The sequence below is a fragment of the Triturus cristatus genome, chromosome 2_2, assembly GCF_964204655.1.
Source record: "Triturus cristatus chromosome 2_2, aTriCri1.1, whole genome shotgun sequence".
In the NCBI taxonomy this organism is placed as follows: Eukaryota; Metazoa; Chordata; class Amphibia; order Caudata; family Salamandridae; genus Triturus; species Triturus cristatus.
This window is the reverse complement of record NC_140582.1, coordinates 62,651,142-62,669,023: the sequence shown is the minus strand read 5'-3', so window position 1 is coordinate 62,669,023 and position 17,882 is coordinate 62,651,142. Positions and strand designations below refer to the sequence as shown.

The 17,882-nt window shown below is 47.7% G+C and overlaps 1 protein-coding gene across 8 annotated transcripts in view; it reads right to left on the bottom strand.

Moving 5' to 3' along the window:
- The window catches only part of SLC4A4 (solute carrier family 4 member 4), a 739,594-nt gene that overhangs the window by 594,254 nt on the left and 127,458 nt on the right, over window positions 1-17,882 (bottom strand). For 2 of the 8 annotated variants that reach the window (XM_085641005.1, XM_085641001.1), the window contains exon 1: window positions 16,907-17,709. The exons of 4 other annotated variants lie outside the window; for them this stretch is intronic. The gene's annotated coding sequence lies outside the window, so the exon portion shown is untranslated. Of the gene's footprint in view, window positions 1-16,906; window positions 17,710-17,882 lie in introns of those variants that run through there. 2 more of the 8 variants (XM_085641006.1, XM_085641003.1) reach the window with 1 other exon arrangement.

The following is a 17,882-nucleotide window of genomic DNA, read 5'->3' as shown; positions in this document are numbered from 1 at the left end:
CTCTTGGGTACTGTCCAGAAAGCTTTCCTTGGAGACCTAGAAAGATATACGCTGTCCCGTCACAACCTCACTAGTATGGTCTGTGATCACTATAACTCTACCAACACAAACCTGAAAAGTCCAGTGTCACTTGAGGTAGCATTGTGGGGACAGCAGCATGTGGGGCTGGTGCCCCAGCTGCATTTGACCTGTCCCCCCCTTGTGACTCACCACTTTTGATTTGTTAAATTAAGCCGCTAACGGCAAGAAGACATTACTGCGCTGCAGAGAGCACTAAATCTCCATATTAGTGCTGCCTGCGCTGATGACCCTGACGGGTAAGGAAGAGGACGACAACCTGCTACGGTGTTACGGTGACTGTCTCTTGCAGTGTGAAGCATGCTGGCTATGCCCTTCTCTGTAAGCCATGCAGCGTTTTGCGCCCCTGCAGTAGCTAACTGCAGCCATGGGTGCACACAGGAGTTCACTGAATTCTGGAAAGTGACTTCCCAGAATTCTCATTGGCAGCCTTGGTCCATGTACACCCTACTAACAGCCAACACCAAGGATTTTCCCGCCCCCTTGTCTTGCTCACTCCACTGCCTCCCAGCATCAAGGATGTGGTGGTGAGCGCTGTATGAGCGGCTGTGTTCCCACAATTCTCAGCGGCCCTGCCTTCATGTGTAACAGTGTGGCAGCTTAGCACCACCATGGAGGCTGGGTGAGGAGATTCTGTTGCCTGAGCCTAGCGGCAGGGGGCACATGCCGACAAGCAGCTCCGAGCACTGCTGCAAACATCACTCTCAGCAAACTGCATATGGCTGATTGTAATATTTCCCTAAGGTATGAACTTAATGGGTGCATTGTACATACATCAGCACATAAGGTACGGATGCCTGCTGAAATGTTATGGGTAGCCAGTACCACCTGTTTTTGAGAAACGCACAGGCCATTTCTTCATGTTTTGCTTTTGACGAGGCAGCAAACTGTTGCGGGTTCTTCTTCATCTCGACTTTTTTCTTTGCCATTGTGTTTTTCCATCTTTCTCTTCCTTCTTTCCCTCTTGTGTATTTTCTCTCTATTGCTCTGGGTCAAAGTCTGATGTTAAAAAATAAGTGATGGTACCCAAAAATGAGTGCTGGTAGGCCCCACGTGCACTCACCGGCTCAAATTAAGTATGGGCTGTGCTGAGCACATGCTTTCACACAAAGCCATCCCATGTGACTGCAGGCTTTTTTTGTTAGCCTGTGGGGTTGGGAGGAGGGGCGGAGAGCGGTCAGATAATCTAATTGTGAAGACCCTGGAGTACTGTGAAAGTGCTCAGGGATGGTCTAAATGCTAATGATTTTTCAGAATCTCCAATCACTCAACAGGCTGTAAGAAAACTCTACTGCAGAATGTCCATCTTTGAAACCTTTCACAGCACTCCACGGCATCTTCACTCTCAGCCTATTTCAACATACTTCTAGAGGAATTCGAAAATATAAAACGTCAGTGTGCACCGCAGGTGCAAGCGCCTCCTCTGCTGCTTTTTGGGGTGGGGATGGAGGTGGGGCTTCGAGAATGAGGTGAGCGTGTGGGTGTCAGCCAGAAAAAACATGGAAGCTTGGCTTGAGTGTCAAAAAGGACCGCAGCCTGAGCCAGAGCACTTCTGGGTCAGACCTTCAGTGGCTCGCCCACCTCAGCGGCACCAGAATTCCAGTAATTTATGCAGGGGCGGCTCCTCCGTTTGAGCAGAGGAGCATCGCCCTCTAAGAAAAGCACCAGGCAAGAGCTGAAAAATAAAATGGTGATAAAGTTCATTTACCACCATTTTATTTTTCAGCAACCAACCCGTCACAAACTGAGTGTCAGGATGGGGGCGAGGTCATTGCTGCCAAGTGGCACCTGGGACCTGCGGGCTTAAGTATAAAATGTTCATGTCCCTTTGGCAGGCGGTCTTGCGAGGGCCAGTCAGACATACGCAGTTTAACCTACTCTAACCTAGCTGATTTAGACAACTTGGTTAGAGAAAGTGCAGGTATCCAGTGCGCTTGAGAGCGCTGAATGAGGCCGCTCCCTCCAATCCTGGCCCTGCTCTCATGCTGGTGAGAGCAGCACTAGGATTGGTTAGGGGAGTTGACTGGGTCTCGCGTTGGAGCCTGCCATCAAAGACAGAAGGAGGAGGATGTCTAGTTGCAGAGGAAGGTAAGTCTATTTTATTTTATTTGTTGGCACTGGACTCACCACCCTCGGTACATGCAAGCTGTCACTGAATTCATGTAGTCTTGTATTCTGTTTAACATGGCAATTTTGCCTCTGTTGTAAAATCATTTTGAAATAGTTTAGAAAGCCCTAAAACACTTTGAAGTGTTTTGTTCTTGTACTTGTGATTTTCATTATGTATTTCAGAAGTATAAATAACAACTTTTTAAGACTCAATTAAGTAGAAATTGAGGACACGACACCAGAATACGGCGCTTTTGCTGTTTCCAGGGAAGCCTACTATAGTCTTTGATTTCTTCATACACAAGTCCACTAGATGAATACTACTGCGACCTTTTTTCAGGATAATTGAAGCGGGAGATTTACTAATTAATAGATAGATTAGGAGTCTACGCTAGGAGACTCGCTGGCCAATAATGATTCTCGCCCTTGGGGAATTCTCCTAATCATGGGGACTTTCTAAAGGTGCTTCGCGTTATTAAGGGGGATTTACATTAATGAATGACTCCCTCCAGACTATAATTCTATATTGGGAGTTACTCCAGACGAATGGCCACAGATTCATACGACCTTTTCAAGGGTTGCTTTTATCTTCCGTTTCCATAAAGAATAGGATACTAGTTTCCAACTAACTCTTCTTGAATTTACCACCTTCCATACGAAAAGCCTTGAAGAAGTTACGTTGTAACGAAACACGTGTCGGCTGTTTTTCCATCATTACCAACAGGGAGTTTGTATGATCTTGATCTCCATGTACTTACTTGTGACAACAAAAAAAATGTTGCCAAGAAATATTTGTTTTTTGGACTACACCCTGGCTAAAGGTTATGCACCTTTGTATGAAACGTCATACCTGACATTAAATGATATTGTGCAGCAATCTAATTGTATGGATTGGTTTCCTGTGAGCAATCACATTAGGTATCTAATTGTAATTGTGTAACATTACCTGACAAATTATAAGTTACTTGGAGAGTGCTGAGGTACAGTGGTTTTGTTAAGCTTTACACAAGAGCTCCTAGGAACTCTTGTGTGGTGACATCTGTGGTAGTGGGGTGTCTTTATTCGGTTACCTTGAGTGGCACCAAGATTTTTAGCGTGTTGTCATAAATTGGATCAATCTACTTCTCATGATTGATGTGCAATCCTGTTAAACCATCACTACCTTCCATGTCATATTATATTTGTAATTGATATTCAGGAGTTAATAGGTCTCTTGAGCCCAATATTGTGACATGCAACCAGTGCTCCACACCTAACTTGGGAGTGTCTCAGCACACCTCCATTTACATTTACAATTCTCATTCGGATTTCATATACAGCAGGAAGGAGGCTTCTATTTAAGGGCTGAGGGAATACCCGGGTTTTCAATTAGGAGCGGACTCCGGCCGAAAACCAGGATGTTGATCAAGCCGAATGAATGCACTTGAGGCAGTGGAAGTTCAATAAACATCAGCGATCACTCACCTTCAGTCCACCCAAGCCATGCTGGCTTCAGCCCCCACCCAGGGCCGGACTGGGAAAAGAAACCGGCCCTGGAAAACAGCTCGGCCGGCCCTCCTGGGGGTGAGAAGGGGGCTGCGGTCGAGCTGGTTGATACGGCCGATTTCGTCCGTTTTTGTTACAGGGGGCCGATATTGCTGGCCGCCGGTAACAAAAAGGGCCCCCCAGGGCCTAAAACCGGACCCCTCCCTGGCAGCCTACCGGGAAAACGCCCGGTACCTGCAACGGCCAGTCCAGCCCTGCCCCCACCATGTATCCAGGGACGTGTGGGGAGGGCCAGTAAGCAAGAAACGTTCTCGCTTACTAACAAACTTCACCCTGATGCCCTATTTAGAGGGCTCTGACACCGCAGCCAGGCACAGAAAAATTGTGATCCAGGTAATTAATCTGAAAAGCAGTTAATTTAATGAAACTTTAAGCGTTTAATCACCAGCTTAATGATATTTTGCTGGGTCAATACTGTGTCAGCCCGAAGGGAATGTCCCTGTACCAGCAAATTGTTTTTGGTGGTGGGCTGTCTTTATGAGTTAGGTCTGCCGATGGCTTCACCGGTAGCCTTAAGCGTGGTTGGGATGATTGCAAATTCTTCTAACTGATGGCTGTGCGCGACCAAAAGACTAAAACACATAAATCAGTTGGCAATATTACTATTTTTAGGTCTGGCTTGGTGGTGTAGCTGTCTGTCAGAGCGTTTGTCACTAATCTCCAAACACTATACATACATGGGGTTTTTAGAGCAGCAAACATCTTAAATAATGTTTGAGTGTTTGATGTATTTATGCATCCAAACATTCCAGACTTATTGTCTTTGCCAATGCTTGTTTAAGGTGAATGTACTACTTTAATAGGAAGACACTGATGTTGCCCCCATGTCTCCTGACGTTATTTTAGGTTGTGCTATGTTACGTTATCTGGCATTTGCTCTGCGTGCAGTTGCCACTAGTGTGGCACTGTGGCACTGACGGAAGTGATTTCAGGCGGGCCTGAAAGATTGGTAGTAGTGGAGTGTGGTTATAGTATGGCCCTGGTGAGGAGAGTCGGTGAGGAGTAGCATCTCCTGATGTGGCCTCTTTTTGACAAAACAAGCTGAATTCTGCAGGGATGCAGGCAAATGTTTGTAAAGGTACGTTAGGTTATTAGGGTGCGTTACATGCAGCGCTCACTATTCTTGCAGTTGCTGGTCCGCGACATTTAGTCGCACACTATTGTCAAAGAGATGTCTATAGCCTTGCAGGGAAGGGTCCAGGGACCCTTTATTGTGTTCTTGAAAGATGTCTCATCTGGTAAAAAAGGATAGATGCCACCATTAATCTAGGGCAGAGATGTGATCAAGGCACATATGTTTGATTTTGTGGTCCTAAACCCTGCAATTCGCAAAAACGCTGGCTTTGTAACAGCAAAATGAAGTTTCACAATGTATTAAAGCCCTATTGCAATTCGGAAAGTCATTGCAAAATCACAAAAGGGTATACCAACTCACTTCAAGTTGCTATTAGGGGCTGCGAAAGGGGAGCTCCCTCCTAATTCAGAATCGCAAAGAGATGTTTCAATAGTTTGTGACTCCCTCAGTGTGGTCCCAAACGGGTACATGTGTTTTTAAAGCAGCACCAGATCCTGTTAGGAAGAAAGACTGCTTTAAAAAACATAGGTTTTCCATTTGGGAAAGCAAATACAATGATAGTGGCCAGCTGTTCCTTGCAGACTACCATCCCTGTGTTTGCAGCCAATCAGTGGTCACAAATAGCGAACTGCCTATTTGACATTTATTAACACTGGTCGTTCTGCGGCCTCTGCAACTGGGCACATTGTGACACGACCCAATTCGACAAATTACAGACAGGTCACAATAAGTTGGTGCGCAATTTGGGACCAATATTTTCAGTCTGTGTGTTTGTCCAAGGGCCCCTACAACCTAAACCCGTTTTTGTAGGATGAAAGCACCTGGATTTACAATCACAGGTTTCACCAACGGACCTAACTTGTTTGATTGTGGACAAATCTCTTCCCCTTACTAAGCCTCGTCCCGTGTCTGCAAACATTGGTAATGTATAGGGACAGACAATCCGAGTGGTAAGGGGAAGTTTATAAAATGGGTCACTGTGATGTGCTTACAAAGTGAAGAGCTGAACTTCCTTACTATAGGCACGTTCGGATGAGGGTGTCAGAAGGACGCCACACCAGAGATCCACCGTGATAAGAATCGCAGGCGACGTTTGCTGAGAACCAACATGGAAGATAGCGGGGTGGGCTCGGTCCCGATCCACCATCTTCCCTGACATGCACCATGGTTCAGCAGCCAGAGACAAGGGCGGGCACGGAGGAAGGAGGGGAGATGGTGGTGGGGGCACAGCAATTGAGGGGTGGTGTAAGACATGGAATGAAGTGTCCACGGATCAATACATAATACAGACCTTTCTAAAGAAACGCACCCACTCACCCCCCTCGCCCTCATCATGCACGTGACCATATCGAGGCACCAGGCTACGGTTGCTTTGCTTTTTAAATCTTTGGGACTGCTTTTGCACAATTCCTTACATGAAACGTATTTTAGATATACAGGCCTGGCACGAGGTAGTCGTTCGCTATTTTAAAGCACATTCTAATGCTGAAGTGTACTTTTTCTGAAAGGTCCAGAGTGATGACTCTGGAAAATAAACTATATTATTACCGCCGGACACCCACACTGGTGATTGTAAAGGTGTGAATCAGAAAAAATAAACTATAGAGGCGGACAACTCAAGGTGTAGGTGTAATTGTGCATACAGAAATGATCAGACCGTACTGTTACTTATGCACAATACCAGTACCCTCCCCCCAAACCCCCACCACCCCCCGACTTTTTCCGGTTAAAATCAGATTTCCACGGAGGGTTAATAATAAAATTGGTCCTCGGCGCAATGGAGTGACCGCAACTTTACATACTGTGGGGTTTTTCCGTGCTTTGTATAGCGCTAAAATGCCGCAGTTTGGTTACTCGCCGCGCTTGCGGGCCCGTTGTTAAGGTGAGAAGGGAGGAAGGAATAAGGGAAGTAGGAGAGGGGAGCTGACTGGCGAGAGTATGCCCGAGCCGCACGCGGCGCTCTGTATCTCCGAGAGGAGAGGCTTCCTGGCGCTGGCGGCCCACGATAGCTGCCGTAACGTTCCCGGACCACGGCTGTCGTGGATGTGGGCTTGGAATGCTGACATTTCCCCCGTGGAATGTGCAGCTGCACCGAGAGAGGCGGGCACCGAGAGGGGTCTGCTACACGCTGGACAGGGGGCCGGTTCGAGGGTCGGGGAGCAGAGCTCGGTCTGACAGTCTGACGCCCCACTCCCAGCTCTGCTGCTCCTTGTATCATCTATGACCAGGTAGTACCCGATGGGCCGGTCTGCCTCGTCAGTGTGTGCACCGTCTTGTTTTTGCAGTCTGTGGGCCCGTGTATGGCCAGCGGGGACAGTTTTTTTAACTGTTGATTTCCTGACATTACTACAAGCATTGCCTGCAGCAAACACAGATAACCTGCAAAATACCGATATAGCGTGTCTTTTACAAGTTCAAAACGGGCCTGATTTGTAAACGTGGGCTATTTTTTAGTTATCAAGTTCACTGATGGGGGCCACCTTTAATTTCATTTCCAGACCTCTTTTTTTGTCCAGTCTGACCCTGTTTATGATGCAAAAAACAGAACAGAAGGCATACATTATTAAGAATGACAGAGAAAGAGCGAGAGTTTGTGTAAGATTGTGTGTGTATATATATATACATTGATATAGATATACATTGTAAGATTGTGTGTGTGTGTATATATATTTATATACATTTATATAAATATATATACACATTAAAACAATGTCAGATTTAAAAAATCTCAAGCGAACATGTACACACGTGTGTGTGTACACATACAAACACACACACTTTCCGATTATCTTCTGTAGGCAGGACCACCAATTTTTTTAAGTGGTTCAATGCGATCCGTACATGCTCTACCCAGGGCCGGACTTGGAACAGAAACCGGACCCTTGCAAACTGCTCAGCTGCCCCCCCTGGGGTGAGTGCAGCCGAGCAGTTTGCAAGGGCCGGTTTCGGACGATTTTGTTACAGGGGGCCGATATTGCCGACCCCCGGTAACAAAAACGCCGCCCAGGGGGCCAAAACCGGCCCCTGCCCTAGCGGCCTATCGGGCAAACGCCCGGTGCCCGCTATGGCCACTCCGGCCCTGGCTCGACCCCCTGTAGCGCATGTTGTTTGGCTGTGCGCTGCGTCAGCTTGCATAGCTGACTGTGTGGTGTTACAATATAAAGTGTATAATTTTAAGTAAAGCAGACTGAATGAGTTCTTTAAAAGGTCGGAACACCAAAATATAAAAGGTGGGCCAATTGGGTTAATCAAGGGATCAGCAGCCGCTCATTTATTATTCACTGCTCTTTGAAGGATCACCCCATAATGCCCTGTGAGGGCTATTTACATTTTTTTAATGGGCGTGGCGATGTCCCTCGAAGGGGCAGGGACATCACCAAGTATTTTGTTTTGAATGTTGTGGTAAGCTTCAGGGAGTGCAGCAGCCTCCTAGCAACATTAAACAAGCATTGGCATAGCCAATAGGTCTCGCCTTTGGGACCTTATAAGTGTTTAGCCATGCAACAGTTGCATAACTAAATACTTATAAGGTCCCAAAAGCGAGACCTATTGGCTATGCCAAACGGCCGTGCAGCTGCAAAAGTGAAAGTGATCGCGATCAAACATCAAAGCGGCCGCGCACATGCACTGTAGCTCTAGGCTGCCCTGGTAGCACTTTTTGGAGCCCTCTCAATAAGTCTCGCCAGAACAGCGCATGCGCTGGGTCAGGCGAGACCTAAAAAGAACAGTTAGGCTCCTGGGTCACTAAATCCATGACCCCAGGAGAACTTATTTTCAAAAACACTTTTAGCTGGAGCTCTGTGCTCTTCAGCTGAAGTGCCCACATGTGGTTGTTTTTATGATTGCATTTTGCGATCTGGAAAAAGTAAAAAGAAAGACTCAGAGACATGTTGATTTTATTTTAAAAATAGAAACATATCTCTGAGTCTTTCTTTTAACATTTTTCAGCCCACTAAATGCAATCATAATAAATATGTTAAAAGACTCACAGACATGTCAAATTTTTTTTAATTAAAAATGTATTATTTAAAAAAAAATCACTGTTCTTAAACTTTGCATTGCGTGAATTACTGAAATATACATTAAATTACAAATATAGGTGATTTTTGGACAAAGATGATAGATAGATTAGCTTTATATATATTGATATGCTCAACCCTTGATTAAGTTAATAGCGCCAATTTTGGTGTTGTGACTCTTTGACAAAGTCAGTCGGTCTGCTTGAGTGCAGCCAGGACCTGAGAGACCAACCACATGCTGTGCATACCAGATGCCTGTGTGCTGCCGGAGGTAGGGGCTTGTAGGGGGTTGGGCTCAGGCCAGCCTCCCGAGCCTCCTTAGGCCGCAGGGACCCCATACCTCCAGGGACCGATATTGTACAGTGTCCTGGGCAGCCCACAGCTGGGACACTGTAGGTCCTTGTGTGGGGGGAGTGCGGACATACCCAGAGAGGGTGATACTCGCATACATGCAAAGTCAGATTTAAACTGACACATGTATTGCCTCAGACAATCACTACTTTGTAGTAGGCAGCAGAAAGATAGTTAAAATGCATTAATGTGTGTGGCGAGGTGCAGCGTCGGTGCTCTGTATCCTCCCAGCACATTCAACAGCTCTGTTTGTGGGGCCAAGGGGGTTAGGGTGTCCTGTATAAATGGGGTTGCGGCAAGGACCCCATTTGGCCACCCTGTAAAGACACTAATGATTTGTATATTTATGTTGGTTTGTATAGACTTTTATATGTGTGCATGTATTGTGTACCATTAATTTGGGTGATAGTAACATCTGCTATTTACAGTAATTAGAAATAGTGTGATATGAACTGGTTATTATGATTGGCACTACTAGTAGCATTTCTACATATATATATATATATATGCATATATTTCCTTTCTTTCATGGGTATAGGCATACATTTGTGTGTGGGGGACGCATGTTTGTATGTGCTTGAATCAATGTATGTATATGTATGTGTGAGCATTGGTAGATTTTATAGAAGAGTAAATGTATGTTTGTAAATGTGCATGTATATTTATATGTATGTACTGGTATTTGTATAGCACAAACCTAACTGAGGAAAACAACAGGCGCTGCACATTACATGCGGGCTTGGGAATCGATCGTGTACATCAAGTGGACATTACCAAAATACAGTTAACACACATTTAGGCACAGGGAGATTATGTGATTTGCCCAGAATCACGCAAGGTTGGGTCCACCGCTCTGGTCAAGATTTGATCCTGGGTCCCCCAAGATTCCAAATGCGGAAGCTCGAGCCACATTGTCACATCTCCTCCTATGCATATTTGAGTCTGGTTGTGTGTGGCTCTGCATACTTATGAATGTGTGTATGCATGTGTGTGTGTGTCTTTGTGTGAGTTGAGTACCATCAACTTTTCTAATAGTAAAACTTGCTATTTTCAGTGATTACAAACGGTATTAATTGCTGTATAAAAAAATACTGATTTGTATGCATGAAAGTTTGTGTGTATCTGCATATATTTATTTACTATTATTAGTTAGTTGGTTACATCATTATTGCACCACTTTTTATTGAGTGTGGGCGCGGTCTGGTCAGTCACTGAAGTGTTGTAGATGTAGCAACAAATCAAAAAATATGCCTTGTAGAACTGCATAATTTGGATAAAAGGTGAGTGCCTTACAGCTTATCACATAGGGGCAGAACTTTAAGATGTATAGGTTAGTTGGCTACCTACTTTGAGAATACTTACCACTTTAGTGTCATGCTCACTAAATTATGACAGAAATGATGGCCATACAGTGGCGTAGCAAGAGTAGTAGCGGACCACCCCGAGCAGACCGAGTTTTGGGGGCGATAGCCTTCCTCCACTCTTAACTGCCGTTCTCGGCACGGCAATCGCCCTCACCCTCCCGCTATTCAATCGGCCGCCGAGGGGCAGCAAAGAGAAAAATCCTACCAGCACCCCCCCCTGGTCTTTGATTTGGCCGCAGCAGGGCAGCAAACATGGGGACCGCCACGCCACGAGCGGCCAAAGTGCTTGCTATGCCACTGTGGGCATCAGGGCCGGACTGGCCGTAGCGGGCACCGGGCAATCCCCCGGTGGGCCGCACGGGTGGGGGACAGTTTTGGGCCCCTGGGGGCCGTTTTTGTTACAGAGCCGTTTTTGCAGCATAGCTGCAAAATCGGCCCTGTAACAAAATCGGCCCCGGCAAAGAGCTCGGCGGCACCCGGGAAGCCTGCTGAGCACTTTGCCAGGGCCGGGTTTGGTTCTCAGTCCGGCCCTGGTGGGCATAGCTAGCAATAGTGCAGCAGGTACAGTTGAACCGGGGTCCACAGGTGTGAGGGACCCTTTGTACTCCAAAAATTGTTGTTTTGCAATTCCAAAACAGGGAATGGTGGTCTTTTAATCTGCTTGCATTTGGGCCTACAGCACCTTTGCTCGCTACTATAGCTATGCTTGCTTTTGGATACATGTAGGGCCACTGGAATCATGCGATTGTGTAGCTGCGGCGAATATCGCTTACTAAACATTTGCCACACAATCCATCATCTGCTGCATAATCTTCAGATTTTAACAAAAAAAATGTTTCTACCTCAAACAGTTCAAAAGTTAATAAAAACGCAGCAAACACGTGTTGCAGCTCAGTGAACGGCCATTTGCAAGGGTTGACTGGTCACCTTTCTGTAGCTTATTGCTGTGTTTGGGTGTTAAACTGGTACTAATGAGTTGCAACGAATGCACAGACAGTGTTAACAAGTTTAAAAAATGACAAAACAATGAAGTAATAGTATCCCAAAATGTGCCACATGATACCGCATAATTTACTCATCTGCCACCTAATTTGGCCCTCCCCTGCCGCATAATTCCAATGGCCCTGGATACATGGGAGACACGCATTCTACAATGAGACAAATCATGAGTGCTTCAACAGTTGATTTGTGAAAAGGTGCTAAGTGATGAAATGTAATACATGCATCTCCTAAGCATTATGAGACGAGCATGATGAAATGTGCGATTTATACATTTTTGTAGAAAAGATGGAGGTTGCTGGGCAGGGCACGCCACCCGTTATTCCTTTACACATGCAATACTATTAGCCAATGGCTTGCGTATGTGAACTGTATACTGCAGAGGCTTTGTAGTGACCACAGGTGTAAATACCTGGCCTCTAGTAGGTGCCTATGCGTTAGTTCTCATACCACTGTTTATGCATTTCAAAGGCCCTACCCCCATGCTGCCCCAATATGGGTGCATTTTATTCTGATAATTGACTATTATGTGTTTGCAAGTGAGACTATCATAGCGCCCTCATGCACATACCCCAGTGTTGGGGTGAAATAATAAAGACAGGAGAATTGAGGTCTATCGCCATAATTGCAGAAAGCACCAGCTGTGGCCACAGTGGCCCCTAATTGCAGGCAGCCAGTGATCTTTTTGGGAACTATTTTAAAACCCCATGCCACTTCATGTTCTCCTCTGTCCTTCACATCAGCGCCCACTCAAAGGAAAGATAAAAGATCCCGAGAGGTGAAGGCGTCAGAGACAAGTGGTCCACTAATACATCTATCACGTAAGAAATAGGGCGCAGAGGGTCCGCAAGCCAGACAGCGCTGTAGGGCCATACAAATAGCACTATATGGATCTCTGTTAACATAACAAGGGCAATGACCCAGTTAGTGGTCGAAACTGGAGAAGTAAGGACCTCAATACTAATAGAAGCACAGAAACCACTGCCTTGGACTACTCATGAAACCACTCTGAGGAACAAGGAAAACGTTGGTTAGGGTAAGGACTAGGATCGAAAAAGAAGCAAATCGTCACCATATTCTGTTAAGAAGTAACGATGCAAACCAGCCACAACCAACAATATTCCATGCTCTTTCCTAAACTGAATTGCGGCGATTGATCCAATATCACCAGCAGCGGTGGGTCTTCTGCCCCACAAAGAGGCTAGAGGGCCTTTGGGAGGTTGAGCACTGTTACCCCCTTTCCTTCCATAACCTCCGCCTGCCCACACATTTTAATTTTTACTTTTGTTAAAAGTATAAAAAGCTACAGCGGATAAGAGGTGCTAAACAACAAAGAGTTAATTTACGAGACATTGCACGACACAAGAACCTACTGAAGGTGTGCAAAACAAATTTGTGGATGAGAAACACGCGTGTTTGCATAAGATCTTCAAATCCGCACCAGAAAGTGTAGCGTCATCGTTAGCACATTGATCCCACAGGCTCAAGGCAGGATGCCCTATGATGCCCCTAAATGTGCTTGGTGGCCTGGTTTTGACCACGCTTTAAAGAGCCATGCTGCAACTGTGATTAAAGAGTTGTGGTCTGTTCCCTCGCTCACTCTGCCACCAAAAGTGGATGTTCTCTCTGACAGAGCTCTGAGATAATCAGCACTGTGCTGTGAGACCTCACATATGTCAGATACCCAGAGCTTCATTTCATAAAACAAAAATAAAAATAATACATTCAGCTGCCTCAAGTTTTTCTTAGGAGCAGCTGTCTGATATATATCTCCACGAAAGGAGCTGGCAGCCACTTGCGCTGTTTGAGCGAGAGGGTCTTGATTTATTTAAAATCCTCTTATAAATGTGCATACAGCTCTAAGCATACATGTCAAATGGGGATTGTAAATCCAGGGGCTTCCTACTGTGTTGCTCTGCTTGCAGAGACGCATGTTCTGGGTAAGAAAACCGTGCGAAGACGGCATGTGTTTCTCTATGGTGGGTGACCGGGAACTTAAAGCAGGCCAGGAAATCAATTCATATCAGTTCCATGGTGTCCCTGGTGAGTGGAGTCAGTCAGTCCAGCTGTCTCCTGGAGGATGTAAGGCAGGGAGGGGAAATGTATACAGTGCCTTAATTTCCCCAGGGCTTGTTTCAGGCTGGATACCTGATGAACCTTCCATCCATTCGCCCACCGGTGATTTTACCTTTGCCCAATGTGGCCAACCCAGCCCTGTCTCTGATGGTGTCGGATATGTGGTGTAGATGAGTGGCTGGTGGAGCGGAATAAGCCACTATGTATATATATATATATAGTGGCATATATATCTATAGTGAACTTGGTAAACCAGCCTATGAAGAAGGAATATTATCCGAAACGCGTCGGCTACATCCCACTGTGTGTTGAGGCCTGAGGAGATAAATTGCATCTAGAGTGCGCTTCGCTGAATGGGCAACTTGGAGCAGAATATTTTCACGGTAGCCCAACCGTGGACAGCGCAACACCGCACATGCAAGCGGGCCGTGGGGCTTGAAATCACGTCTGGCTCCTTGGGGGAAGCGAGATTCATCGCATCCAGAGTGCGCGTCGCTTGTGGGCAACTCGGAGCATCATGTTTTCACGGCAGCCCAGCCGTGGAATGCGCACCACCGCATCATAACAGCGGTTTGAGGGGCTTGGAATCACGTCAGGCACCCTGGGAGAAGCAATACCCAGCAATAGAGACCCAGCACACGATGGGGCCCATTTGAGGGTTTGATTTGGGGACCCTATGCACACAGCACCCATTTGGGTAGAATGAACTGCACTACAACTCCCATAAGTCCTTGGAGAAAGCTCATTGGAGCAAGCCTATCAGCCTATCAGAAGGCAGAAAGTGGTATTAAGGTGTGGCAAGAAACGCTGTGAACTTGGTAAACCAGCCTATGAAGAAGGAATATTATCCGAAACGCGTCGGCTACATCCCACTGTGTGTTGAGGCCTGAGGAGATAAATTGCATCTAGAGTGCGCTTCGCTGAATGGGCAACTTGGAGCAGAATATTTTCACGGTAGCCCAATCATGGCTTATATATATCTATATATATCTTGTTGTTGCTGTCCCAAATAGGGATAGAGGGCCCCAATTCCGTCGCTACATTAGCGCACATGCCACCTTCCATAGCCCCCCCCCCCCCCGCCCCCCCCCCCCTCCTCCACTGACTGGGCTCGATGGTATGGCCTGTCAGTCTTATTCCCGAGGGCAGGCTGCAGGCCGGGTGCTGCCTGAGACAGGTGTCAGGTCTGAGTTTGTTCAAGGAAGGGTTGTGCACTCTGTCCCTGCATGCCCTCCCGAATACTGCACATACAGTATCTGTAGTCGAGAGAATAAGACTTGGAGGAGGTGGGGTGGGGGGATGAGTCAGTCAAAGCCTGAGGCAAGTATAGTTTGACAGATACGTTGGAAGCGTAGGTGTTGGTGAGACCGAAAGCAAATTAAATAAATATTTAACTAATGTGTTTTATTCCGACTCTATGGTTCAAAGGGGAAACGCTTCACAAATGATGGAGCCGTAAAATAAATGGAATACGTAAGTGTAAATGAAGAAGGCAGCGCGTTCTTTCTGCCCCGGCTCCTACATGCGCGGGTCAGGGTAGCCCTGGGAAAGCTCCGGCCTTTTCCAGACCAATTGAGGCGAACATGTGCTCTCCCGGGTGACACATGGGCTGAGGCGGGATCCAGTTTCAAGGGGAAGGGTGCAGGCAGCCGGCTGGCTGCAGCCCCGTGCTGCCCATAGTGTAGGGCCGCTGAGAGCGGCACAGGGGAGCTCAGGGAGGGAGCCCTCGGCCAGGGGCTGGGTGGGAGAGCGGGGAACGCACACACAGGTAGACGCCGCCGTCCTTCCTGGTGGGTGTCGTTGCAGGCACTTCTACGGTACTTTACCGCGAAGGCTAAGACCTGCTGCTGGCGAACAATGAGAGCAGGTTGGAGGAAGGCTGGCTGACCGTGAAACTCCCCGCCACCCACCCCTTCATCCTCCGGGCTCTTGAGGTTCAGTGGCTGCCCGGACAAGGTCAGGCCTGAGTCACTGCGGCCACAGCCTACAGTCAGAGTGATTGACGGCCGTGCAAGAAGTTACATCAACTCCCAGCAGCTTTCTGCACGTTTTTACCGAGTCTGTTTTCTTAAGTAGTTAGGGAAGGTGGGGCGCAGTTAGTGCGATACAAGTGAAAAAACCGAACAAGGTAGGAGAACCAGAGATGTTTTACGGCATGGGCAAAGTGGGTTCTGGCCCAGCCCCCCGCCCCCCCCCCCTCCCCGAGCCAGCTCAGTTCTGCAGAGTCTTGCCCTGATGACCTTAAATAATTCTTAAACATATTGCTTTAATACCGTTTTCCCTTAATTTCTTTTTAATGTGGTTGAAGTGTCAGACTCTATTACAGGCATTTTGCAGATAAAGTTTTGTTTTTGATTCCTGCAACATCCATAAAAAAAGTTCTTTTAGATAAAACTGGACCTCACATATGAGAAATGGGAGAATATTTGCAGTAATATTAGTGAGCCGCTGCTGTATTACAATATTGAAAACACACTTGGTCCTCGAATATTAGATGTAGACACATTTAGAATTTGGACGAGTGTGCCTGTGCACTGTCAGTGACCTGGCCAAAGAAGGCATGAATCAGCTGAAATTGGATCATAAATTGAATGCTGTTCCGAAAAGGGCCCCCCAAAATTCGTTTGGCCCAGGGCCCCCAAAGTCCTTAAGATGCCCCTGACCATTTGGGAGTTTAGTGCTCTTAGCACCAGCGCGAGCTGCCACCGCGAGTCCACTCTGCAAGAAAGCAGTGCTTCAATGACAGCCTCCCATAGTGCCTTGGATATCACCATCACCGTTACCTACATCATCAGTAGTTTTGTAATTGTTATCGTTGTTATAGGGGAATAATAATACAAAGAATCTCACTGTCGCGTGTATCAGTTGTAATAATAGCACAATAACCGTAAGTAGTAGTCACAGGTGTGTGGGTATCGGCATATTGCGCTTGCTTCCAGTGTAGCATTCCAACTGCCAAAGTCTCCCTCTCGTATTAAAAGAAAAGGGTTAAATTTGAATCTTTTATCTACGCCGGAACCAACTCTAGTTTTCATTATTCTGCATTTTACAGTCATTCTGGCTAAGTTGTATCTCTTTTACAGGGTACCGCTTCCAGTACTATGCGCTTTGCTTCATTCATCTATTCAGGGTGGCTTCTGGAGTCAGAGTTCACCCTTCTGCGGTGTGAGTCTGGGGCGCCAGGTTCCGCCTGCCCTCTCCTCGCTCGTCCAGCACATTCCTGCGAGCCGGGCGCCCGCCCCTGCAAGACCCCGCCGCCCTGGGCGAACCCTTCACCGGCGCCGCCTTACCTTCGGGGGTCTCTGCTCTTCGGCTCCGTTGTCGGATCGGTCTCTGCACTCCAGTCCCCAGCTAAGCGCCCCCTGGCGGCGGGTCCCGGCGCGGCTTGCGCGCGGATAGGAGAGGCTCGCGGGCTGCCCGGGACGCACAAGTTGTGCCTCTGTGAGCCGGAGCTGTCAGGTGAGCTGAGGAGGCGCTGCCGGGGCGGTGCTCACGCTGCCTCGCGCTCCCACCCCTGGAGTGGCTGCAGTGCCGCCGCCTCTGCTCTCCCCGGGCACAGGAGCTGCCAGTGCCGCCGCAGCCTCCAGCGCGGACGCTTTATTATTTACAAGCCCGGAGTAGCCGTCGGAGCTCCTCCCGTGCCCGCCCTCTGCTTGTCACCGGAGCCGGGGCCGGCTTGGAAGGAGGAGGAGGGGAGGAGCGGGCAGCTCCCGCTCACTTTCACTCCCGGGCACAGGCTCGGCTGCCCCCAGCCCTTGCCCTCTGCCACTCGCGCCCAGCGGCTTCTTGAGTACTTGGTGCGCCTCAGTAACACGAGGCCGCCGGTATCCGGCCTCCCCGCCGGCTCATTCCGCATGAATAATTGAGGGTCTGAGGTGGGGCACGGCAGGAAATGTATGAGGGGGACGGTGCCATCAGTGCAGGTGTCATCGACACACGTGGCATCATCATAACACCACGCAGGTAACCGAGACTGCGCGACAGCGCATTACCACAGTTGGCTTCACCCCAGCAGCAGCGGACAGCTCACACGGAGCTCCTGTACTTGCGTGTAGCGCTGCGAATGTTCGAAAGGTTTACAAGCACATGCTATGAGTACTTAGGGTTCTGCTTAGCGAGCCAGGCAGAAGGAGCTATATTGATTCCTTTTAAGGGCTCAAGACTATGCAGAGAGATAAAACCGTCACTGTCAATTTCAGAAGTCACACTGCCTTCTTGGAAAATGTTCCAGGTGTGTTTATGCTTCCATACACCTGTTCCAATTTC